This window comes from Lonchura striata, chromosome 4A, assembly GCF_050655825.1.
Source record: "Lonchura striata isolate lonStrDom1 chromosome 4A, ASM5065582v1, whole genome shotgun sequence".
Classification (NCBI taxonomy): domain Eukaryota; kingdom Metazoa; phylum Chordata; class Aves; order Passeriformes; family Estrildidae; genus Lonchura; species Lonchura striata.
In genome coordinates this window covers 1974663-2002501 of record NC_140742.1, presented here as the reverse complement: position 1 = coordinate 2002501, position 27839 = coordinate 1974663, and the positions used below count along the sequence as shown (strand labels likewise).

Here is a 27839-nt window from a genome sequence, read left to right as displayed (position 1 = left end):
GTTCTTTTTGCCACCAGAGTGCCATGGTGACAATCCCACTGCCACAACACTTTCATATGCTGTGGACCTGGTTCAGCCAGCCACAAGCAGCAGCACCAAACAAGATTCCACCTACATAATTCTACTGCAAACACACCAAAGGATACAGCCAGGCAGAGCTTTTTAAACATCCTTTGCAGGCTTAAACCAGACCCACGCCCTCACCTATAAGGAATATTTTAATAAAGGCCCTGACACATCAACCTGTCAGATTATTTTTTCCATCTTTCTTTTCAACAGGATAATTCACAGGTAGAATGACAAACCCAACCATCAATTTGCTCCCTCCAAACTACATCTTCACTTGTTACTAAACTTTGCCCAGCAGAAGCAATTTCATTTGAAAATAGCTGACTCAATTAACGACTTCTTCCCAGGACATTTACTAGGCAGAAATATGGAGAAGCCTCCATGCAAATCTATTGTGAACAGCCATTTTCCTTCCTCAAAGCTCACCTTTCGGGTAAATACAGGCATTTTCCTCTGAAAAAATAATTTATCTACCAACCTAGCTCCATTTATCAGCCTGCAGAAATGCCCATATTTTACAGTTTGTTGAGAAATTAAATTACTGCTAACTTTGATTGCAGTAATGACAAAAATCACTGTAGTAGCAAACGCATTACACATCCAACTATATAAAAAAGTAGATTTTTAAGTGATAATTTTCAGTGGGGTAATTTTGAGCTGTTTTTTCTCAACTCAGAAACATCAAAGTCACGTTTTCACAGTCAAATCTTAATTGTTGTGTTTTGCAGACCTGTTGATAAAGCCTACAGGAATTCTAATTAGCTGTGCTGCTGCATTACAGCTTCTGCTGGATCTGCTGCTGTTCTCAGCATGGGCTCTCCTCTTGCAGCTTGCTCAGCCAAGGATGAATAGAACCACTGGAATCTTGGCTTTGATCCAGCTTACAAAACCTGTGGAATTTATTTATTGCTTTAATTGTCTATTTATTCATTCTGTCTAATTTTCCATCTCCAGCTTGCTCTGTTCAGAGAGTAAAAGAAAAAAAAAATTTCGGTTCCTAAAAATCAGAGAACTCCTTTGTAAGTGTAATTTTGAATAATAAAGTATAGTAAAAATGAATAATAGTAATAAAGTGACAGCAATAAAGTAACAATAAAATAAAAGGGAATAAAACGAAAGAGGCATTTAAAGTAATTACTCTGGATATTCAGACTTAGCATGAATAGGGAGAATTCTAATGAGATGTTAAAGAACTACTTTCATCTGCTTTTTGTAATGAACTATCTCCCAAGGAAAGAGGTTTTATTGCACTGAAATTTGTAATTTTAATATCTCTATTTTTACACTGAAGTACTCAATAGTTTAAGTTTTCTGGGAGTAATTCATGAAATGAACTTTCTTTTCCATTTTGTGATCTCCAGTTGGAGTCAGTAATGGATGCTGATTGAGCAGAGTCCAAAGTTCCCCTCCCATTTCTCTCCCAGAAGTTACATAATTCCCTCCACAATGCCTTTACAGCAGAGACAAGACACCAACTCTTTCTCCAAGCAACAATAACACCACAACAGGATCAGAATGAGAGGAAAGTGCTTTTTAACCACACAGCTTTCCTCAGAATCACACCCACCACAGAGGTGCTGCTTCTGTCACTGGCTGACGTGAAGAACAACAGCAGGACTGCTCCAAGTCATCAATATGCTCAAATTGCTAATTACCAAAAAAGCAGCAGAAAAATCACAGCCTTCAAGTGCATTAAAAAGTGTCTTGTCACAAAAAAAACCTACAAAAACAAGCAAACAAAAAAACAAAACAAAACAAAAAAAAAAAACACCACATTAAAACCCACAAAAACCCCACAAAATTCTCGCTGTAGTAAAGCACTGCTCCCTCCTGCTGTGCCAGCTGCAGCCCCAGTAGCAGGATTTCCAGTCCAGCTGTGTGACAGACAACTCGGGCTCTGTGCAAACCCTCCAGGATCCCTTTCTCCAGAAAAGTGAACAGTGATTTAGCTGCATGAGTTCCATTAACATTAATGGGTGTCACATGGCCAAATCCCCATGCCCCACTCGAAAATGTTACATCTCTGTGTAATTAGAAATAATCTTCTCTGAGCTGACTTCCTTGCTGCCTGCATGGGTGAAAAACAGCCCAAAAACATCACAGTGCCAAGGCACCAAGGCACTGCTGGCAGCTCTGGCAGGACACCCAAGAGAGGAATTCCCAGTTCCAACCATTTCTCTCTTGCTTTCTTAAGTCTCTCTTTCCTCCTCCAAGGTATTTCGATTGGTCAAAATAGATTGCATGTTCCTTTTCTTTCACAAAGGACACAAAATTATTATAATAGTGGAAATATTAATAAAAATAATACTGATAAAATGAGTATTAATAAGTCCCTTGTGCTGTTTTCTTTTGAAAAGTCCCACATTGAAACCACAGCCTTTTGTGAGAGCTCCCTGAGCAACTACATCCAAGAACTTATAAGAAATTATCATGCAAATTGACTCTAGAAATATTTAAAGGACAGAATTCCAGTACAACAGCCAGTAAAAAGTTTCCCACCATTTTTATAAACTCAAAGTCGCTATAATTTGGCAATGAAACAATTGTAATGGCTAGAGTCAGTTCTAGAGATACACAGATTTTTTTTTAAAACTATCAACTTAATCACATATTAAAAGTATTTTACCACTCTATGCCACAGCTGTGGCATTAAGCTGTGCTCAGGAACTCAGCAGCCTGTACCAGAAGTAACAGAAAATTCAGATAAATGAAGCTGGGTTCGTCCCACCTGCAGAAAACTGAAGAAAACTCAGCGAGGTTTCATTCTCAGCAAGGTTCAGTTCTCTCTTTGCTGCCTTCTAGACTGGAAGCACTTTCATTTCCACAATGAGGGAGGCATAGATATTTTATTTAAGGCTACTTCTATTTAATAGAGAGAAGAAACACTGAAATCTTATTCAAGACACAAAACTACTTGACTGTGTAAACAACAGCAGCTCTCTAAATATTGCTGCATTTATTTGTGAATGGATCTTGGACTTCCTTTTCCTCCTCATCTTAGTACAACTTATTTCCTGCTTTTATCCTTCCTCCCCTCCTCTTCCTGTCAACTTCTATTGTTTTTATTGGTATACTGGACTTATTCCCAAAACTTTCATCCTCTTATCGTGTAATTTAACAGCATTTTGGTTCCTAAATCCACATTATTACTTTAATCCTTTGCAGTTTTTATTTTTCCTGCATTCAATCCCTTTTATCTCTGTATCTGTCAATCTTTCAAAAAGCTCCATAAGACAGGATTTTGTTCTGTCTTCATCCTTCAAGTTTTTCAGGTATTCTTTAAATAGGAAACTTGCAAATAGACAAGTTTTATTGCTTTCTAAGCAGTATTATTATATTCCCCACTGAAAAAATAGCCCGAGAAGGTGATAATTGGAGATGAACAAGTTGGTAATTTGCACTTGTAGACAGTTTATCCCTGGATGATAGCAAAAAAAGACAACAGAAACAGAGCTAAATTTTGCATCCAGACAGAACTATTAGTACACTTAATGACCAAAAAAGCAAAACTTTTTTTCCCCTCCATCCTTAGCAGAAATGCCAATTGTGACACTTCCATCACATTTATTTTTAAACTATGAAAATTTGTGGGGATGTAGCTCAGGATATGTTCAATAAGCACATTTTTCTTGCTGATAAGAATAAAAAAAAAAAAAGGAGAAGAAGTGTTGCAGTTTGATTTAATGATTAAAAAGCAATGGATTGCCTCTGCTCTGGCTCACTCTCACCGTTTCTGCAATTCCACAGGAGAACCATTTGGGAAACCAACACATAAACACATGTTTAGTTCAAAGTGGGCTCATGCCAGGAGTGGTGAATGTGTTTTAAAGTCACCCATCCCTCAAGCCTGGCCAGAATATTCCCAGCACTGCTCATTCCCAGGCAGATCCCTATTGGAAATGCAGGCGAACCCAAGGGGAAGAAATTACAATGTCTGACTCAATTCAGAAGGCTGAATTATTTCTTTATTATAACTATGCTAAAATACATTAATATACTATATAAAAGGAGGATACTAAAACTACATACTACTTTCTCTAACACAACTGGTGTTCCTCTCTGCAAGTCCAGCCCCAGGTGGGTTGGATTGGCCAACAGCTCAAACAATCCTCACCAGAACCCAACCAAGCATCACCCCAGGGAAACAATTCTCCAAACACATTCCACATGGGAAAAACAAGGAGCAGAAACAGAAATTGTTTTGTTTTTCATTTCTCTCTGTGCACCTCTATGAAAAATCCTGAGAGGGAGAGAAATGTGCTGCCACAGATGCCTCAGGCCTGTGATGAGGGAGGAGAACTCCTTGTCCTGGCTGCAGCCAGGGTCAGCCCACGCCTCCAACTGCTTCAAAACTCCTGCTGGATTTAACAGCCCCAGCATTTCCTTGGGGCTGTGCCGTGCAAGCAGCTCTTGCAGAGCAAAAGACACGTTTTATTTAATATAAAAGTTGCCCCTTGCCACATTTGTCCTGGAGTTGCATGGTAAATTAGGAGTTCTACGAGTCTGTGTCACCAGCTGTAAAAATGCCACTGACGTTATCATCCTCAGCATTCATCAGGGTTAAATAACTTGGGTTTGACAAGCAAGGAAAATAGCACTCATTTTTCATTACCATTAGGTGAAATACGAGCAAATAGACTGTCTAGGCAGGTAAATTTCATGATTATTCCACAAGACTGTTTGCAATGAAGTCGAGCTAAAAAATACTCCAATTCTGGCACTGCCAGAGCACACAGAATGTACAAATTTAAGGAAATCTCCTTTACTGTGCCCTGCTGCTGCCTGTAAAACTCATAAGTAGTTTGTTTTAAATCTGCTGCTTCGAGGCCATGTGGTTTGATGACAATAAGTAAATACCTGGAGGTTTTTTATTGTGTGCTGTCCCTGTCAGGGGAGTAACATCACTTGTAATTCTCTGTAGGTTTACGGTTTGATGCCTCCCTTAAATTATTTTTTAAAAAGCAGCAGGTTTTTGCCATTATATATGATAATTTGATGGTTGTAATTAAGCATTTCATCTTTTCCCTCTGTCTTCTGTCCCTCTCCCTTAGCCCAGCACACCTCTGTGAGCTCCTCAGCACTGAGCTCTTCTGAGAATGAAAATCTTACTGGTTTTAAAGTTGCCATTACTTTGCTTGTTAAAATCAAACTAATGCAGCATATTAAAATCTTCCCTTGATTTCCTTTGATTCCTACCAGAACCTGAGGTGTTTACATGATGTGAGTTTGCTCAATAATGCAGAAATTTTAACAAAACTCGAGGCTGATTTGCAGTGAAATGACACAGCAATACTCCCAGTGCCCCTGAACCCTGAAATAAATCAACCAGGGAACCTCCCTGTTCCATTCCACTCTGCCAAGTTCATTGCACAACTTCTCTGCTGAGACCCCAAATTCTGGAAAGGTTTTTAACATTCAAAATTTAAGATCTCCATGTTAAAACTCCATTCTGTCCCTGTTCTCTTTCTCACTCCAGTGTGCTCTGACCCACACAAACTGCTCCTGTCCCAGGGAATGAGGTGTCTGTAAAATGCAGATATTGATGAATTCAGCTGCAGCAAAGGCTGGCATAGCCTGCAGACACAATTATTCTCAGATCAGGATTTCCATAACAATATCCCGAGTGCTCCATTTTTCAACAAAGAAAAAAGTAGATTTCCTTAGAAAATTTGATGGCCAATATCAGCAAATATATCAGCCTAGATAAAGGCAGAAAAATCACAATATTTGGGCATCAAAATATGTAGAAACAGTATTTTAGGAAAATAATAGACTCATTTTTTAATTTAAATGGAAACTCTTAATTCTAGTCATCCTTGTGGTGATCTCGGTATAAATGGCTGTGTCACAACGTGAACTCCCTCCTCATGACAAACCTGGACTTTCCTGTAGCCCTGCCTTCTACTGAGCCTACAATCCTCAGGAATTTATTTCCATTCGAAGTGCAGGAAGTGAGAGCTTCAGGAGGGAAAAAGTCACTTGGTATGAACCCCCATAAAGATAAATTCACTCACACAGGAAAAGAAGAAAGCTGATCAGAGAGTGACCTGCAGCAGGGAGGGAAAATATATGAAAGGGTAACTCTGAAATTTGATATTTATGTTGTTTTTAACAACTGAAGAAAGTTCTTGCATGATCCAGCTCTTTCTCTTTGATTTGCAGAAAGCAGTGGCTGCCCAATGCTCACAAACTCCATTTCCAATCATATTTCTGAGACTGGAAACGGAAGGATGCTCCTTTCTCTCCCTCTCTCTGTTTCATAGAAACACAAAATATTGCAGAAGAATTCAAGAGCCTGAGCTGAGTGTAATTGAAATTACTGGACTGGCATTCTCTCACATTATTTCTCATTTGTCCATTACTAATGCATGCCTAATGCAGTGTAAATTTAAGAAATATTAGTTAGAGACGATCCCAGAAAATTTAACTGCTGTGACCCCTTTCTAGAACAAGGTGATGCACTTCAAGCCAGTTGTTATTCTTAGCAACAAATTAAAAGCATGTAAGAAAGAGTCATAAGCAGAGTTAAAAGTTAAGAAGCTCCTTCTTTGCCAGAGAAGGGGAGAATACCTCGGTGAAAGAAAGTGCTGACAGAAATGTCACAGAAAGTGCACTAATGACAGCAGCACTCCTGGCTCAGGAGGCAGCAGGCAGGAGAAAATGACAGCAATGAGCACCAGGTTCTAACACTCCACATAAAAAAAGCCCAACCAGATGTAAATCAACTATATTTTCAACAGAGGTGCTTGCAAAAATTGCATTTCAATCCAGCAGCTAGAAACGTCTCCTTTATCAGTCATGATTTCTGAGCTATTTATCTTAAAATCTCCCCATGCAGGAAGTGAAAATCAACTGGTAAACCACACTGAGGAGCAAAGCATTCTGCCAGCCTTTAATCTGCATCTTATGGATGCTGAAACAAATGGGACTAGAAGGGAGCAATCATTAGGAAGAGTGATCTCAGAAAAATTGCAGCATCTCCTGTTTTACACTTCTATATAAAGCATCCTATGAGGTGCAAATAACCACTCAAACTGCAAGGGAGAGTTTTCTCACCTTAACTCACAGTCTGAACCCAAATTATTTCTGAACTATTTCATTCTGCTTTGGTTGGAGTTTTTTGGGGGGAGAGGGGGTTGTTAATAGTTTGGTTTGGGTTTTTGCTTAAGAGATCTTTTTGTTTATATTTACATTTAATATATTGGTTCCATTTAATGCTCTTTTTTGTCTCAGAAAAGACAAAGAGTAAAAGCACTGGACATGGAATTATCCCCCAGGAGAGGTCCTGTCCCTCTGGGACAGCCTCTGCCACCACTTCTGCTCTTTGTCCCTTCTGGCAGCAAAGAACCTGTGCTGCCATCACAGCAGCCTCTAGGAAATCAACTCAATTATTAATTACATCAGTGAGTGATCAGCTTACAATTAGTGAATTTAAGTTTCATTAATTATGTCCTGGATTACCAGCTTTTAGTCATGAAAATTAAGGGTGCAATTATTCAGCAGAGAGAAATTATCAAGCCAAATGCAGTAAGAGACCAATTTCATTGCCACCTCACTTCAAAGAACACTTTTGTAGATGAGAATGTGATAAACCAGGAGCACATTTAACAATATCCTATTTCTACTCCAGCTGCTCCAATTATTTTTGGTCTTTAGCATCTGGTAATACTGCCAATTTTAGCATTTCAAAACCAACATGATACCCTGACTAGGAACCTCTATTAATTTTTAATTGAACAAATTGATTCCAGTGTATTCAGAGATATGCTAATTAAAGTGACTGATGATCAATACCTGAGTCATTTATAGTCCTTGTCAACATATTTGTCTTGCTCCTGAATGCATTGGGCACATGGTGAGATATTAAAATGCATCAATGACAAACTTTGAGGCGATAATTGATTAAGCCTGTGTATTATTTACTGGTGTTGGAAAGAAAAGATCCTGCACATCATTCAAGGGAACAGGCTCATCCAAGCATCTCACGTGGGATAAACATCATAAACTACCATGGAACCAGAAAATCCACAGGCCAAGAGTCTGCAGTTAAGCCACGTGTGCAGAACAGCAAAGCTGGGGCACAGTTGTGCCAAGAAAATTTTGGGATTTATGTTCTCCCATCAGAACGTAGAAAACAAAGCTGTGACAACCACACTGTTCTGTGTGAAGCAAATAAAAGGAAAGGGAGCTGCTCTGGATCTCCGAATCTTTCTGAGCAGAGCAGACTTTATTAATTCACAGTCTGAGAAATTGCAATTTCATTTTCACAAACAAACATTACTCGATAAAGCCTAGATTGAATTAATTTTATACTTCTGGGAAAATCAGCAAACAATCCTTTCTGCAGCAGACTGAAATAGGAACAACCCTGTGCAGACATGGCCACAACATGCCAATTACCATGGTGGACTCTCTGATGAAATGTATTCCCAATTTTTAAAGCTGAGAGACCTTCCATAATGGTAATTAAAGATGCCCTAATGCTTAAAACCCTAAAAGCACCAGGGATGGGAAGAGATATTAGACAATTTCCAGTAGCTCAGCATGGAGCTTTGGGTTGCAGAACCCAGGTGGGACCCTGGCAGAGCCCACAGGGCCTCATTTCCAGGCACTCTCTGGAACCTCTGCCTGCCAAGCCATGGCTGGGACCTCTTTTCACAGCTCATTATTAGTCTGGCCATGCCAAAATCACACCAGGGACTCCCCTGACAGCCTGCCAGGACAGAGAGCTGGGCTCCAGCACCCAGGATGCCTCCTAGGAACCTTTGAATTGAGGATGTTTTCATCCCTTATTTGCATTTTTACCTATTACACCTTCAGCTTGCTCTGTGTTATTGAAAATGTGTATTCCAGGACCTTTTCTGTTTCTAAATTGGATAAGTGGACTGATAGATGTTAAATGATATCCTCAATGGCACAACAAACTTGATTTAAATCAAGAAAAAAAAAAAGTCAGTAGGGCAGATCACCAATCACCATTAGTTCAAGTCCTCTCTTTAAATAGAATAAGCAGCCTCTAAATTGAGAAAAATTGCAGTGGAAGTACAATGTGGTAATTGAGTTCATGTTGTAATCTCCTTCAATGCCCTAATATTTCAATGCATTCAAAGGCAGAACACACCAAGGCATGTTTAACTTCTCTTCATATCCATTTTCTTTCACAGCAGGCAATTGAAAAGCCACACAAAGGAGCAAACTCCCCATGTTTGATTTGCTGGATGGTCACTTAGAAGAAAGAAGAAAATAATTAAATCTATTCACTTGCAGTTAGTATTTATAATGTATTAATGTCCAAAGCTCAGCCCTGGTTTTGCATTTATGTTTCCACAAAGCAGAGTGCAACCTAATTTTCATCACACTTTCCCCATGAAACTACAGAAGTGTCCCATACTCAGAATGGACAGAGACCAAATATAAAATAACTTCAGGGAAACTCAGCACTGCATGATGCCACAAAATACTGACAATTATTGTGCATTCCTAACGAGTGTTTTCCTTGAGACATATGCTGTAAATTCCCTTGTGTAGGACCTGGGTGTGGATAAGGGCCCAGTCCCCACTTCTGCCACCTTTCAGAGCATTCAGGGAAATTCTGATGAGAACGTGAAAATTATTTCTCAATGAGAACATAAAACACAGGGCGTGCAGCATGGATTGTAAATGATTAGTGGAATAATCTTGAGGAATGGCTTTGAGATTATTACTGACTCGAACATTTATTACTGAGATGTCCATTTGGACATACCAGCCATGGCTGTGATGTTTAATTTGGTCCCAGTGCACAGAGCTGCAGGTCCAGCCTTGCTCGGGGCTCTCAGGACAGCACAAAGCAGGGCTGGGGAGTTCTCCTTGGGGATCTGTGCTCTGCCAAAGCTCCTCCAGCAGCACCCAGGGGAGGGCTGGAGCTCCTGAAACCAGGAATGCATCCCATGGACTCAGATTTAGCACCTGCCAAGGGAGTCACTGCATTCAGGTGATTTTATGTGGCTTGAAATGTATTCTTTCCACCCCATCAGCGTTGGACAATGGGCATTTCATCCCCCTAATCAGAAAGGATTGTGCTTTAAAACCAGTGAAAACCCTGCACTCGCTTCACACATTTCAAGAGATGTGACCATGTTGATAGGCACAAAAAAATATTTGATACTCAAAGATGTTCTTGCTCTTAGAACAGTTTGTATTTGTCAGTTGTCCAGGGCAGTGAGATTTATTTTCAATGGGGTATGTTTGGGGTAAAAAAAACCACCAACAAATCAAAACATGGTTTCTGATCTAATGAGTTTTCACATTGCGTGGCAGCAATAGAAGTGGGGGAGAAAATTTTAGAGCATAAGCTGAAAATCTCCATTTAGTGATTTATCTTTAAAACTGCAGTTTTATTCGCAACGTGACAATATTAAATCACAGTTTCTGAAATAATAAATTATAGTAAATCATCAAAATTCCCAGATGAACATTTGGGACAGCGTTTCTAGCATATTTAATACAATAAGTGGAAAAGAAAGGTATGGAATAGTCACAGTTGTACAGTTATTGTTGCTTTTACACAATAAAATGGCCTTACACAAGAAAAACACACTTTACTCCCAGCCCCCAAGTCAGTATGCTGGAAAATAATTAAATACACAGGAAATCTTGTTTCCTAGATAGATTTTCACTGTGTTCCCTGATTAGACATCTTCCTGCATCCCTGTTGATTCCCAATAACTTCCTGAGCAAGGAACTGATATTTTGCCAGGAGAAATTTCACACAGTTTGCCATCAGATGCTTCTTACACACATTGGACCAACTCTATTGCACCTGCACATGTCAGGAAAAATTCCTTCTGGGTTTTCTGGGCTAAAAATCCCTCCCTAGCTGCAACTACCCGAGTTCCAAAGGGAAAGATTAAAAACCACTGGTCATGAAATCTCCTGCTGCTTCAATTCTTACTCCAAATCTGGAAAATACCTTGACATAAAAACCACAGCCACATCTCTCCCTGTTTAGTAGCTGCAAAAAGTGCCCCACTGCTTATTTTCCATGTTCCATCCAAGGGTTCAGAAATAGCTGACAAACCACAGCTGGATCCCAAGAAATATTTAACATTTAATGTTTCCTTTGCTTCTCCAATTTGATAAATGGCTCTGAGAAGTTCAATATTACAGGAAGAGATACATTAGAACTTGAGCTACCAGGCATTCTGCATTTTTTGCATTTTTAGCCCACACGATTAAAACATCAAGGTGATGTTAAGTTTTTATGGAGATTGATTCCCACAGGTACTTCAAAGACTTTTTTCCCCTTTACAAAGACATAATTACACAAAAAACCCTTTTTTTTCTAAGAAAGTGAAGCTTGCTACATAGAAACTGTTGCTGCTTGCCTGGATTAAAATAACTATGTTCTAAAATTTTAGGAGTTTATCCTCAAAATCTCATTTTTATTAAACAATGAAGTATATTGTTATATCATTTTAATGATAATAAATAGAAAGACTTCTGACAGAATTACCTATGGCATCCCTGTAGCCAAGTTTGTAGACTGGGACAAGATAAATGGACTATGAGCTCCTAGAAATGGGCTGAAAATTGTCCATGCTGGACAAATGAAAAGGTTTTAATTAATACCCAAAATCCAGCTGCCAATCAGTACCAGTGGCATGGGTGGGAGATCATTTACTTCATATTTATCATCAAAAAGTGCCAGGCAGCAGCAGGAATTGTACTCAGCCAAAAGCATGGCTTAAATATTAGCTATTAAAACAAAAATAATGAAAATAAATACTTTAACTGCCTGTGTAAAGTCCAATTGCAGCTGTAGAACCCCAAAAATGGAGTGGTAAAGCTATTAAGTACTAATACACCATTGTACTTACTACAAACAACAGAACAGCTCAATTAATTCAGTTTAATTACTGCAAACCAGTAGAAAATGTATCAATTTACTACACACTAAGTCAAGAGTTTAAAGCCCAGCCAAACACTGATGCACAAAAATCCACAAGAGATGAACAAGTGATAAAATTCAACTCTGAACAAATGAGCAAACAGTAAATGCGGGAACCTTTCCAAATTCACAAAGCTCAGTTGGGTAAAGCCAGTGAGATCAAACTTATTCAGCTGAATTTTTGTTAAAGAAAGAGTGGGTTTTGTTGTTTTTTTAAATCTTTCTATAATGTACAAATACGGAAGATTAATCTGGGTATAATTTTCAACCCAAAACCACCAATTCTTAAAACTTTTAGTTGTCACTTTGATCCATTAAGACTGATGAAAGTTGCTATTGATTTTGGGCAGTAAAATCCTTTAAAGCAGCTGTACAGAAACAATCAATATATTTGGGACTGCTTTTCCCACAGCACCTCTGTCCACCAGGACCTCCTGTTCCTCCCCTCCCCAAACCCCTTTAGGACAGCTCCATTTTCAGTCTGCCACATGACAAATTTGAATTTTATTTCCCCCACCTTTGTAATGGATAGCTAAGTGTTGAATTTAAATTAGTTCAATATGTTCTTGAGGCAAATATAACTTTTCTTTTTAACAGAAAGATGTACAGAAATCTGTATTGATGTACAAATTTGCATCCCAGCTGCAATTTGCCTGCATTCCATAAAAAAAATAACAAAGAAAACCTACTTCAGCAAACTCAGTCATTCGGTGGAATTCAGGGCTTGGAGTAAAAATCGTAAAAAAAGCTACAACAAAAGCAAAAGAACAAGGGGAAAAATGCATACTGAATTGTGATTGAGGGTGGATAATGTCACACATGGTAAGAACATCCTCCCTACAGAAATTCAAACACTGCTCTACAATGAATTTCTAGAAATGGATTTCTGTGTCATTGACCCACCTGAAATTAAAACCCAGTTCTGAATTTGACATTTTCTACAGCAAATACTCAATTCTGACCTCAAACTCAGGAAGAGCGTTCTTAATCCTTTACCATGTCCAGAAAGATGGAAAGCTGGAAGGCTTTTCTGATATTCACTGAATTTCTGAATCAGAAATTTATGAATAATTTACTGAAATTCACTGATAGGTGCACTCAAAGATACACAAAGCAACCCCTGGACACTTTGCCAGCCTTGGTGAAAATCCTGAGAATTTCCAGAGAATTGCACAGAGCCCCTGTCAGTCCTTAGGCTGGATCACCACGAGCTCATTTGGGCTGACTTAAACATTCTTTGTGAGGAGAAAACTCAGTGTGATCTGTTTATTAGCAGAGCAGAGCTCAAGCAAGAAGTGCAAGGAGTGAACGTCTGTGGTAGCACAGTGGTGTGGGACAGTCAGTGCTGCTCATTCCTGTTTCTTTTTGTAGGAACAGCTCTGTCCTGGGTGCATTGCAATTATTAATGTCAGAAACAAAAGGCTTGGCTCTATCAGGTGTGTGAGAACATCACCCTGATTTTTAAAAGTGTTTTCTTTAATAATTCTTTTGAAAGTTTTAAAGTTATTTTAAAAGTTTTCTATGCTTTTGAATGTTTACATATTTCTACCGGAGTTCTCACAGTGTTCATGTAAATAATTATTGTTTTACATTCTTTGTGGGAGGAGAGAATTGATGGACTGTTGTTCTGACCAGTGTGGTTGGAGAGGTGGCAATTTCACCCTCCAATCCACTGTCACTTTTGGGATTCTATATATTGTGAGGTCAGAAATAAAATTGGGTCTTTTCCTCTTTTGAACTCACCAAGTTTCTGTGCACTCATTTCATGCCCAGTAGTGACATGAGAGCAGCTGCCAAGGTGCCACCAAGGTCCCCCAGAGCCACCCCTGCCATGCCCAGGATCCCCAGCACCACCCAGGGACATGGCTGTGACTGTTTTCTCACAAAAACAACCCCAAAACCTCACAATGCACCTCCCACAGACCAGCCAACCCACACCAAGCCCCAGAGCCAATCCCACACCCCAAAAAGTCACAGCCCTAGAATTGGGCAGCTCTGAAGCAGAATGGCTTTGGTGCCACAGCAGCTCAGTGCCTGAAGTGGGTGTTGATCCCCGAGTGGCACTGACAGAACTCCTGTGATATGAGACAGAACAGAAAATGCTGACAGAGAGCAAACAACTGACAAAGACAAGTAGAAAGAACTAAAAATCCTAAAACACTTCATTGTATCCCACTCAGGTTACTCATCCAAGCAAGCCCAGCCCACTGCAGAACCATCCATGCAAGAAGTGACAGTTCCCTGACATTTAACCAGAGTTATTTATTCTGAGTGGTGTCACTGGGAACATTTCTGCTTGATTTGAAGCAGCATTTTGTCTCCTGAAGCACTGCAGCAATCACAAGGCAGGGCTGGAGAGTTAAACATCAGCTCAGGGTGGGCAAAGCTGAAGATTATAACTATTAGGCTCAGATCAGGATGTTTGAAGATAAACAGAGTTGTCCCTCATTGAAAATCAACTCAATAATAATTCAAATTATCTCTGAAGGTGGAATGAAACTAAACAGTTTGCACACAATAAAAAAGGAGAGGAGAAAGGATTCCCTCTGCTTTGTAGATACAGACTTGTCCAGGCTACAGCTGTACAAGGGAGAGAGAAAATGTTTCACCATGGCTTCACCAAGGGGGTGAATTTTATGTGCTCATTAATAAGATTTGATTTGGGCTAATCTATTCTCCTCATCTGCTCTCCTCCTTTGGAACACTTAAAATTCTGTATAAAACTCTGCTGGAATATTGATGGAAATGTGTGTTTTCTTTTATTTTTTTGTACTATCACTAACCTATTTTTCACTGCTTGCTAAAGTAGGCATCCCAGAAGTTTTGTTATGCAAATTCCAAAAACAATGTCACACCACTGGTATGTCAAAATGGAATTCTCAGTAACAAATACGTTCAAGTCAGTAATAATCTCAAAGTCATTCCTCAAGATTATTCCACTAATCATTTACAATACATTAGAGGTAAGTCTAATGTGCCATTAAACATTTGCAAGAAAAAAAATTCTTTCACTGAATACATTACCCTCTGTGAAGTATTTATTCGGAATTATCCAATAAATTTCACCACTTTTTTTCCTACCATGTTCAAAAAGCTGATTATGGCCAGTGGGAACCAAGGTACAATGATATTTCCAGAATGCCTAAAGCACATCCACCCTTTTTTTGTTTCTCTTCCCAGTAATCACTGCTACTGTCAGTATTTGGTTTATTGGCTCACATGAGCCTGTTTTCATCTCCTAACTGCCAAGCTAAGATTTATTTTGAGTCTTCCAACCTTATCTGGAGGTCAAAAGAAGACCCAGAAGTCTGACACACAACATTTTGTTAGCAAATTATCTTGCTGAAGGCAAACTATGCAGTCTTGTCAACTTTGCTACTCCCTTCAAGTACATCCACCCACTTTTTTTTTTTGTAATTATTTTCCCAGTGGCAGAACGGTGGAGTTCTCCAGTAATTGTATACCTTCACAGCTTTTTTCTGCAGTGTTAATGCCTGAATTCACACTAGGCTCCACATTTGTTATTAGAAGTTCCACAAATATATTGCTTTGGAATCATTACAACCTCAGGCATTTAGAAGGTGTCACCAAAACATTCAGGTGCTTCTGCGTCAGTCGAATTTTTCCAATAACCACAATGAGAATATATTACAAGAAAATTAGCAAGGACACTCAATCAAGAATATACATATCATAAGCCATCACCATCCTGCCTTTGTAAGGCTTCCTTAGAAATCAACAATATTCCACTCATTTTTAAAAATATAATTAATTTTCCCAGCATAAAGATCCATTTCATGCTGTACTAGCAATGAATTTGCACTCTGTGGTTCTCGTTTTTAACTTCTCCTTGCTACCACACAGACAGAACTTCCAAAAATCTCTGGTAAAATGTCATTTTGGGTCCCTTTCATGGTGTTGAGCACTAACAGCTTCAGAAAACCCTTGGGGATATCAGCAAGTGGTTCATAAGTTGAGCAGCTGAGTTTTCACACCAGGCTGCATTTTTTGTCTTGTAATCTAAAAAGTCTACACCTGCAGAGGATCATCAGTTTCTGCTTTCCACTGAGCTACCAGATGAAAATCCTTGTTCCACAGCAAGCAGTAATGACACCCTGTCCTCCCTGCAGTCGCCTCTGCAGCAGCAGAATGACAACTGGGATGCCTCAAACTCGTGCAAATCCTTGGCAGAAATCGTTGCCAGTGCAGGAAGGAAAAAAGAACAAAATCTCTGCCACAATCAGTCTTCAAGTTTGAGGGTTAAATATGAAACACGATTTATTTTTTTCATATATTTTTAAATGGATGAATGTCAGTTTGAACACCTGCATCAGCTGCTTTTCATACAGAAGCAAATAAAAAGCTGATTGGCAAAAGCAAATCCAGAATTGCTTCAGGACACATTCAGGAATGGAATTTTCTCTCCATGTTCCTGCTCTTGTGCTGCACAGCTGATGAATTCCATCCTTGTACCAGAATGTATTTACAAAATCCACTCTGGCCCAGATAGAGGAATTTGGATCAAATTTTATTTTTTACCTACGGCTTTTAGTCAGCAAAGAAATTGGACATTATAATACTTCATTAATATTTTACTTGCCAATATTTGAGTTCAAGGCCAGTCGCAGAAATTGTGTATTTTTTAATATCCAATGATTGGAAATGACTGTGAAACACCCATCAGAGAAGGGAATACAAGAATTTGCTCACAGAACAGAGCTCTCCTCTTCCAACCCAAGAGTCTACCACAGGTTCTGCTGTGGAGGACTTTTCACTGGGATCTTAAAAATTCCAAAGAGCAAATGTTTTGGCTTTAGTCTTTAGTCTGAACTTTAGCTTTGGGTATTAGTAAAGACCATTCAAGATCCTGAGGCAGCCAGACAAAGCGTGGCCCTAAATAAATTTAGGTGAGAAATCAGAAAGAGGTTTTTTACCCATTGGAAAGAGAAAGCTTTGTAATAGCCTTGCAACTGGAAGACAACAATTAAGCTACTTTTAATCAGCACAACTGATTTATTTTCATCCAGACAGAGCTCTTATATACACAGCTGACTAATAGCTAGCTAGAAATGGAAAGAAATTTTTCAGCCAATGTTTCCAAATTTTTCTACCCATTCATTTTGGAACAAAAGGATATGTGTGTATGTGCTCCATAAACAATTCATCAATTCAAAACAAATAAATGCAGTGTGTATATTTCAAGCGTGTGGTAATTTTGAAGTAATTTCTATCATTTTAATTTAAAAATATCTTCTTAGAGATATTTGTGATTAAGTATCAGCTGCAGTTACTTTGTGCAGAAGTGGAAAAAACATCTGTTACAGAAAACCAGACCTTGAGCACGCTGACACAGTTGGAATCACAGTGAATGGGACACAGGAGAGAATTCCTAAATCCTGCCTGGGACCACACACTGAAGAGTTTCTTTCGAAACAGAAATGATTGCTCAAAACACCAACTCCATATTTCTGTCCTTTGCTGCAGTTCAAACTTCCTCATGTAAAGGGCAAAAGTTTGACTGGGGATTCACACCTGTGTTCTTTTTGTTCTCAAATCTGGCCAGATGTTAATTTGGCAAAAGCTGGAGACACAAACCACAGGATTCTGTCACTCATCACACATTTCCCATTTCTGGGTGGCCTCACAGTCCGTCTCTCCCAGTTTGTGTGAGAGGAGCAGAAATTCATCCAGGATATAAAAGAGACTTTGTCACAGATGAGGAAGCTCCTTACCTTCAGTGCCTAACCGAACTCAGATATCATCGTAGCATCCTTCAATTCAACTATTGGATTGCATATTCTATATGTTTAATTATTTTATTCAATAATCATAAGAAAATGGCAAAAAAAAAACCAAACATGGCATCTTGAGATATGTATATTGTATATGTATATGTATATATGTACATATGTATATATGTATATGACTGCTTAAAAATCACTCTAGAACAGATGAGAAATAAATTGCTCCCAAATTCCGAATGTTTCACAAGTTGTGATTCCTCACCATCACACAAAAAAAATTCACCAGGAAGAAGTCAACATGTTCAATTTCCAAAATGAAAAAGCATTAATTTAATAAAGTGAAAATAAACAAAAACCAAAGAGAAAACACAACAAAAGACCCAATGTTTTGAAACAACATTCAAACAAATGGCAAAGTTCCACAGTGAAACTGAATTTATCAGATATTCCATTCTTAAAAATTTCAGATTTATAGTTTTTTTAAAGCAGATTACAAAACCCCTCAATGTAAATCAAGTACAGCATCAAAGGTCATTTGAGGATGAAATTATTTTATTACATAACCTTTTAAGGTAAGAGTTGAGGAATATCTTGAATGCACAAAAAACTTCAGCATGTGAATAAATCCCGTATCTTAGAAGGTGTAAAATAACTCAGCAGGACTAGAGCCTCATTTTTTTTCCATGAAAGATGCTTATTTAATGAAATGCACACTGAACACGAAACACTTCTTCCCCTTCACTCACAATTTCTATTCCAACGTGTCTCACAGGATTTGATCATAAAAGCCTTGGCGGTGCCCTCTGAAGGCAGGGGAGGCCCAGGGTCTGGCTTTGCAATAAATCTGAATGAATGGACAGTGGCAAACCCATTTTACAGACACCGTCATTTCCATAGGATGTGCAGTGTAATTGAATACGTAAAGTGTGGGAGCATTTTAAAGCAGGGCTGGTCTCTTCTGCTCTTCCCAAAGCACAGGATATTGCAGCCCCCAGCCTGAACTCAAACCATGGCTGGAAGCAGCAGTCAGCAAAAGCTCTTCATCATTCCTGACTCTAAGAGGCACTCCTGGACTTCAGTCAACAGTTATTTTATTCAGGCTATATATTTACTCCAGGCAACTTTTTATTTTTAATTTCCTAATGTTCACTGGCCCTTTTCAGTGTAATCAACTAGACACACTCGAGATGTAGTTAAAAAAAAAATAAATAAACCAAAATTTATTTCTAAGTGGCCTCCTCTTTCCTGCCTTGGGACTGCTCTGGAGGTCACCCATGGCATGGAGAGCTCTGAAATTGCTGCTGAATGAGAATTGCAGAGCAAAATGAGAGTTCTGCTGCCCTCCTGCAAATAAAACCCGGCAGCTTCAGAGCACACCCACTGCCCCTTCCCTCACCTGGCAAGAAGAATAAATTAGCTATTCATGTGAAGTGGATTTGGTTAGTTCTCCCAGCTACCTGGGAGAGAAAAGGCAAAAAAGCACCACTTGTGCCACGACAGAGGTTTGCATTTTGCATCCCGCCCAGCTGCTGCACTAGAGGGCACGATTTAGCCAAAAATGTGCTTTAGTAGGCAGCGAGAGGGCTGGGGGGATGGAGGAGCACAAAACAACTCTTCTCTCGTAATTCAATAAAACGTTAAAAATCATTTTATCAGAATCCTCCTTTTCATCATGCCCAAAACAAGATTACAACCGGTTTTTTTTTTTTTTTTTTTTGGAGAGGTGTCCCTTTCTGTCTTCAGCACCCTGAGCTCACAAGGCTGGATGAGGGAAGATTCTTGTTGAAGTAAGGTTTAGGGAAGGTGTGGCTCAGAAAAACCTCCCCAAGAGCCCTGTGCACACAAGTGCTCAGGGAAAAGAACAGACTGCTCAGAAAGAATGCCTTGGGAAAGGCAGGATAAATTATTTGGGGGTTTGCATTGCATTTGCAAGCTGCAGCGTGTAGCTTCCATCATGACACTTCACAGCCAGCAGCCTAAAAGGTACCAGTCACTTTTCAATCAAAAGGAGCCCCAAAGGTGTCTAAAATCAGAAGGATACTTAAATACAGCCTTTCTTGCCTTCCTCCTGGAAATGAAACCACCAGCACCTGGAGGAACACAGCACCTTTCCCAGAGCCAGTGCTGCACAAGAACAGACCCTGCAGTAATCCTGCAAATCCCTCTCCTTATTTATCCCCACTCCAGTCGATTTGCAGCCCAGAATCAAGCACACAACGCAGAGATTCGGTGCCTCATCCCTTCAAAGAGCTACAACTGCTACAGCAGCATCACCAAAATCAGCAACCTCTCCTCTGCTGCGAGCCTGTGATGGGCACACCAACAGCAGAGACCCGACTGCTCCACGGGACCGAGCTCATCTCAAAGGGATATCTATGTTTTTAAAGCATTTCTGGTTTTCTGGAGGCAGATATTAACAGCAGCCAGGAAAATGCTGCAGCTGCTGCAAATGGAACTCAGCAGTGCTCAGTGCTCGGGATGGCAGCAGGAGAGGAGATCCCATTTTCTCCATAAAGCAGTTTAACCTCTGCCTCCCCAGCTTTAGGGCAATTGTGTTGCCTAATCAGCCACTGCATCTCTGGGTCATCTTCCTGCAGCTGCTGAAATCATTAGTCAGGGAATTGGGGAGGAAGCTGTGGAAACTCACAGTAACAGCAGGGAATAAAAGTCTTTAATGGTGATAACTCGCATTGGAAATGACAATTTATGGCTTTTTACAGCTTGTACCATAATTTATGGCATGTTGCACGCTGATGTAGATGTCTAATGAGTGTTGTAGGAAGCCATAAATCATCAGTGTTTCCAACTTCCCGTTAAAACCTCATTTATTACCCTGTTCCAGAAGTAAATCTGACAATAACCACACCCTTGACTTGCTTTATTAAAAGCTAGATAAAAGATAGAAAAGGCAAGTCTAACTGTGGCCTCATGCAGGATTAATACCAAAACCACTCTCCAACAAATACAACAATAAAAAACCAGATGAGACTCTGCTAAGAAATGCATTGACTTGCCTGATCTTATTTATTTTATTAACAACTGGGGGAACACACAAAGCAACATTTTACCACCTTTATCCTCTGAAATGTAACATCTCATTTAAAGAGGCAATAGAAAAAGGGAAAGCAAGACAGGAAGCCTGACTCCAGAGCAGCAAAATTCTCCCCACTGGTGAATATCTCCAAACTTAATCTGCTATTACAGGCTAGTGGAGTTGTAGGATTCATAAAGGTACAATTCACAGCTGAAAAACCAACCTTAAATAAGTACACCTTACCCTAAAAATGGTCTTAACATGGAGATGAGAAAAATAAATAGAGAGCATTTTGAGGAAATAAAACATTGAGCATTAAAAATAAAAATTAAAGAAAATAAAACCAGGACAAATATGCTATATCCAAGTATTGTTTTAGGGTTTGCTTTTTTGCTTTGAGCATTATTTTCTGGTAAGTATTTGTCTATTTCAGACTAAAACCAAGTGAAATTTCCTCTTTCAGATGAGATGTTTTAAGTTTCACCAGGTATATTTTTTAAGGAATGTTCTTTCAGTAGAAATTCTCAAGGACAGGACAACTTCTGGTCAAACTCCCAGAATTGTTAACAACCTGCAGATCAGTCTAACTGGATAACAACTCAGAGATATTTGTAATTTCTTTTTAATCACATTTCTGATGGTTCATACATGCACAAAGGTATTTATCCACAAACTCAGGTGCAACTAAAACCATTGAGATTATGCCAACCACAAAACAAATACATCTGGTTTATGTTTTAGCCTTAAATATGTAATTGAGCAGCACAAGAGCTCCCCAACAGCAGGGCTGTCTTTCAAAAATGTTCATTTTATTTGTGGCAGTCTTGAGAAACAGGACTCCTGCAGAAGTCACCCACCTGCCCGTGGGATAAAAAAGCAAACTCTGTGGAATTGGAAACACAGGCCGTGTATTTTCTGTTCAGATCATCCCAAGAGAGGAAACTAAACTGCCAGCTCTCTGTTGCTGTAATTACATCCCACCCACGTCCCAGATAAGCAAATACAACAAAAGCCATGAAGAAATTTGGGTTGCAAAGACCCTGTTGAGATGATCTGGTCCCATCCCAACCTCAGAGAAGTGGCAGTTTCCAAAAGGATCACCCAATATGCTCTTTGTACTTCCCAGACCTTCTATCTAAATAACAGAACCCATTAGCCATAAAATAAACCCTGTGCTGGAACACTTTATATGACAAAAAACTACAATATTTCTCAGCCTTCTCTCAAAGCTCGAACAGAAATGTGCAATTCCTGGAGACAGAATGAAAAGCATCCTGCTAGAGCCAGACAGATTTAAATTTGTCCAAACCACAGCCCCCATATCTGCATTATGCTAAGAACCTTCAGGTTATCCCCTGCCTGCAGGAACAAGCAACGCAGCAGTTTCCAGATGTTTCTTTTGATGGGAAATTTTTAGTGCACCTCCTGAGGCAAATTAAACACACTTGTGTTGGAACACGGAAAAAAGGAAAAGCAAATAAATGAAAGTGCAACACCTTGGATGGTGTCCTGTGGCCACAAGTCCTACCAGGAGGCATCACAAGCAGGTTCCTCCACACCTCACAGCAAAATCCCCCCTGTGAGCAGCACATGAATCCATTCTGCTCCCCAAGGAAACTCTTGATATCCACAAGGCAACACTGGAGCTGTTTTTACTCACCCCCAGGCAGCTCCACTCATCCCAAGCTGTCCCAGCGTGGATTCCTGCTTCCAGCCAGTGCCTCCCCTCTGCATCCACCCCCCACACCAGCCCCTCCCTTCAGCACAAATCTGAGCAAATCAAATTTCCCCTCCAATTTTCCCCAGGACCAGTGAAACCTCAGCACTCTGAAAACTGACAGCAGCCACAGCCCAGGTTTTATCCAGGTGAGAGGACTCGCCTTGAAATTCAGCTCACAGCGATTTTTCAAAAACACTTCAATTATCTCATATTTTCTTCTGCTAGCAAGATCTGAAAATACTAATTTGGAGGGGAAAGGGTCAGAAATGGTTGGAGCTAGAAGCAAAACAAAGTCCTCCACCTAGAGCACACTCTCAGCAGGGAAAGGCTCAGAAATCTTGCACATCTCCAAAGACACCACTCAAATCCTCGAGCACTTCAGCCTTCTCAGCAACGATGGAGCTTGGAGCTTCTGCTGGCACCTTCCAAAGAATTATCTCTCAAAAATCCCATTCCATGGGAGGCCACAGGCAGGACTGAGCCCACCTTCTGAAAACCTCTAAAGTGCTCCTTGCACAGCTGCCACTGCCACACTGCACCAGAGCCAGAAGTAGCAGCTGTAGAGTTGAATCCTTCCCACCGTTTTCCATGTTTCTTGATTTTATGGGGGTTTTATCTACCAAAGCTTCAGTCTCTGCCACTGTACAAAAGAGCAGTAGCTGCTCTCAGAGATGTTCAACTACCATCAAGACTCTTGGATGGGAGGAGAAAGCAAAAGCAGGAACAACCAGCCCCTCCAGCAAAAATATAGAAAATTAATATATTTTTATTGGATAAGACAATCCCTGCCTGAAGCAACACTTGAACATTATGGAGAAACTTGAGGAAATTACCAATAAACCATCTAAGATCAGCTCTCTAGGACTGAAACAGAACTCCCAATAAGAAGTTCAGAGACCAATTAATTAGACCAAAGCAATCTAATAATAAAATATTGGGAGAGCAAAGAAATGTCACTTATTCTTTATTCTTCTTTATTCTTCTTCTACTAATAGAGGTGAGTTTTCCACATGCACAGAGTTTCTCCCATAGCCTAGGTTTTGGCCATTAAAATTAGAGATTGCACTGGTAAATGTGCACTTTTAAAAGTATTAACCACATTAGGGATAGGTGCACTTTACTGCAAGGCAGAACTTGTGGCCAAATCCCCTATTTTCTAATAAGGTTGGGAGATTTCCACCAAGTAAGAGTAAAGTAATGAACAATTCAGATAGTCCTTTAACTCACCCAGCTTTAACTCCTTCCTCAAAATGGTCAAATGCAAAAGACAAAGAGGAAAATTTGCATTTGGATTTCTCACTTCCTCCAAGTATTTATAGTGTTGGATCTGAAGAAGAAAAGCTGGAGGAATATTTAGATCTTGGATTTTAAACCAGCGTTTTAGACACTAGGAATGAGCCAGCACTCAGTAGGAAGATTTTAGGGTGCCAGACCAGTCTCAAGATCTCTGAGTATTTATTTTCACATTTGTAATCTAAGGACTGAGACAATGGTTCCTTTTGGTGATGTATGAGATGGAATTAATGGAAATCCAAGAAGCAACAAGTGTGCACTGCTTGCAACACCCAAATCTATCAGCAGAAAAGAGAAAGTGGTGGTGAAAACAAGCAGAATTTTTAAAATTACAATTACATTTTCCCAAAGGAAATAAGAAAAAAATTAAAAATAAAAAAGTTAACTCACTCTTCATTAATTTAAAACTTCACTCCACTCCCCTGGAAACTACTAGTTCTGAAGAAAAAAAAAAAAAAACGGCTGAAAATTTGGCTTATGCAAAAGTCATTAAAATTAATGAGAATATTTGATATTTATTTTTTTAAACATTAAGTATATTTTTTTCTGCATGAGAAAAATCTCCAGTCTCCTGGGAACAGGGTTAAAAAATAAACTATCAGGTATTGGAAGTCTCTGAATCAAATTCCAGCTTCAAATCCTCACTGAATTTTCCCCAGCTCTTTTTATGAGTTACCTATTTACATTGTATAATAAAAGTTGTTTTTCAGCACTGTAAACTTTATTTACCCTCTTCTTTCTGTCTAAGAAAATATACCTCAGCCCAACACTGCAGCACACAGTTTCCAGCAGAAAGGATATAGGTCTGGTAAAGCTGGAAATTGATTTTCACTTTTCTGTGAGCAGTGGACATTTCCCTGCACCCTGCAATATTCAGAATTCTGCTGCAGGAGCTGCTGAGGCTGTGCTGGGCACGCTGCTCACAAGGGACACAAAGGCCGTACACACTCACACACAGGTGCAGCTTTTCCACTGAAACTTTTCCCTTTTTAGACTATATCTAAAAATTTGAAAGAATTAATTAATTGAAATTGAAAATTGAAATTGAAATTTCAAGTTCATTGAATTTGAAAGTTTGAATGTTTGAATGAAGATGTTCACGTGTTGGTCTAACTGGTGTTTAATTAAATTTATTTAAACTGTCACTGGTTCTTCCCATCCACTTGTAGCAAGCACATTCTTCTCTCAAGATTTTTTCATAGAAGCGCACAGAAAAAACAAAGAGAAAACAATTTCTATTTCTGCTCCTTGTTTTTCCCATGTGGAATGTGTTTGGAGAATTGTTTCCCTGGGGTGTTGCTTGGTTGGATTCTGGTGAGGATTGTTTGAGCTGGTGGCCAATCCAACCCACCTGGGGCTGGGCTCTCAGAGAGGGTCATGAGTTGGGAATTAGATATGGTAGTGAGAAAAAGCAGGTTTGTAGATTTAGTATCTCTTTTAAATAGCATATTAATGTATTATAGTCCAGTTATAATAAAGAAATCATTCAGCCTTCTGAACTGGAGTCAGACATCAGCATTTCTTCCCACCAGGTTCACCTGCATTTACAATATCCTGGCACTGTTGGGGGGCAGGCACAGACAGGGATGCTCTTCCATCTCAGTTTTTCACTCAGCTTTTGATCCAAGGCTCCTCTGTCCAAACAAAAAAAAAAAAAAAAAAACAAACAAAAAAAAAAACACCAGTACTGCACACACCCCTTTATCCTGCCAAAACTCCCCCAGAAATTCAGTCAGCAGTGGAGGGAGCTTTTAGCTTTTCTGGGCCTTATTTTAAAAGGGTGAATGCACACAGAGGAAGAGCTGGTAATAGTCAGACAATTGCAGACTAGAACCTGGCACATCAACACACCCCAAAGACCCAACACCCAGGGAAATCCTCTCTGGGGAGACCAGTGCTACAGGCTCAGTGCCACTGACACAAACCAGCCTCAGTAACAGCACTGCCAGCTCCAGCTGGCTTTTCTAGAGCCAGGTTTGCACCACTGCAGTGCCTCTGCACCCTTTTCAGGTGTAAAGCTCAACAAACTGTGCCCAGCATTTATTTGTGCTGATTGCTGCAGGCAGCAAGGCCAGGGCACTGAAATCCAGGAATGGGAGCTGGGGTGGCAGGAACGTGCACCAGGAGCATTCCCTGTGGCACAGCAGAGGATTCCATTAGTTATTTATGGCATTATTCATTGGTAAGAGCAATACACACCCTGCTTATAGAGTGATATTGAAGCTCTGATTAAAAAAAACAAACTGATAAAAGGGAATGAACTGCAGGGTTTAGGTGGGGATCTGCAGTTACATCCCTTGGGTTCTGCACCTGATCCTGACCTTAACACAACAGCCAGTGACTCCAGGTCCCCTCCTCATACAAAGTGACAATTTTACTTGATCAGCTAGATGTAAAACAAGGAGGGAAAAGAGAGCAGTCAATCTTTGGGGAAAGTCTCTGGGAGCCTCCACAAGCCCATCGTCTGTATTTCACAACAGGGTAGTGCTGTTCAGGAAAATAATTAACAGAAATGAAATTTCCATATACGATTAGACTGGTGGGCTGGTGTGTGTGTTGAAGTTTTTGGTTTTGTTTTTTTTTTTTTGTCCTAACAAGTTCTCAAAGTCTGAATTAGGCATGCTGTTCTACACAGTTATTTTCATGCACATTTCATGATCTCGACTAATGATTATCAAATGTAAAACCTGCAAGGGACAGAGAATTCTGCTCTGAAACGTTGCCATTTCTTTCCCAGCTAGCCAGCAGAGATCAAATATACTCCCAACATCTAATGCAAAGACATTTTTCAACTCTTTTTGAAAGCTGACTGACATTTGCCTATCCTATGTTAAATTCCTACAGCCCACAGGCAGTACCCAAAATCCAGGCCATGATTAAATCTGTTTCATGAGGAAATTGTTCTGCACAGAGCACAGGGAAACACACCCTTGAGCTAAAGCTGCTGTTCAACCTTGTCACCTTATCAGGTAAATGAACCAAGAAAAAAGCCATTATAATATGATTTGGCCCAACAAGAGGCCAGATATTGTTTTGGTTCTCAGCAGACTTCATGGAAAGCAGCTTTGGTGCTCTGAAGAGCCCTGAGAGGTTTCAGCTCTCAGCCTGTCAGCCAAAATATGTTCGCCCTACCAAAAAAATACATGTTGGTCTTGCTGAGCACAGCAGCACAGCAGCTACTTGGATTTGGGCTTTGTTAAAAACAAAAGCAGCAAATTACTCTGAAAGAATAGATTTTGTTACAAAAAAAAAAAAAACAAAAAAAAAAAAAAAAAAAGGAATGTTTTGTATCATGTTCAGAGCTTATCCTACTTTCATTATCCTGCCCCTGTAGCCTGCAGGGTGACAGAGTGAAATCAACAGCACAGAAACATCAGCCAGGCTCTTAGAGCTTAGAAATAAAGGAAATAGCAAAGGTCAGTGAGATCTGTAAACCAGAACAGCATCCAAACACACTGATTGCATGTCTTAGGTGCTATTTTTGTCACCAAATATTCTCAACTTCTCACAGGAAATCATAAATATAATTTTATGATTCCAATTGGAAAAGAAGCTGCCAGCCAAACTCAGCAATTAAATTTTTTTTTCCTCCTTGGTGAATATTTACATCCCAGCACTTTACCTCGTCCTCTTTATTACTCTGCTGCTCACCCCAAAGTCAATGGTTTATTTCTTGCTGCTTGGAATGCTGCATTTCAAACGGGTGTGTGAATTAAAATCCCAGCCCCTCTCCAGAGTGAGAGCAGATCTGTAGTTAAGAGCATCCTCCGACAGATGGAGAGGAGTTTGACAGAGGAATCATCACTTGAGAGCATCCTCGTGGAGAGAGAGGATCCTGCTGGGGGGCACAGAGCAGAAATAACCATCAGCATCCTCAGCAGCAACGGGGACGTGGCTCAGTGGTGCTGGGCACGCTGTGGGCACCAGGAAAAGAATAATCAGCATTTAACTGAGCTCAGAAAATTCACTCTGAGCCAGGACTTTTCTGTTCCAGGGAAAAGAGGATGGAACACAGACAGATTTAATAATATTAATTAATGTTTTTCTTCC

General features: G+C 39.8%; 1 long non-coding RNA gene across 2 annotated transcripts in view; it reads right to left on the bottom strand.

Annotated features, from left to right (window-relative positions):
* The window catches only part of LOC144247121 (uncharacterized), a 218174-nt gene that overhangs the window by 117736 nt on the left and 72599 nt on the right, over positions 1-27839 (bottom strand). Inside the window, exon 11 of one of the 2 annotated variants that reach the window (XR_014952393.1) lies at positions 22437-27627. This is a non-coding gene — a long non-coding RNA (uncharacterized LOC144247121). Of the gene's footprint in view, positions 1-2797; positions 7363-22436; positions 27628-27839 lie in introns of those variants that run through there. The other variant, XR_014952394.1, reaches the window with a different exon arrangement.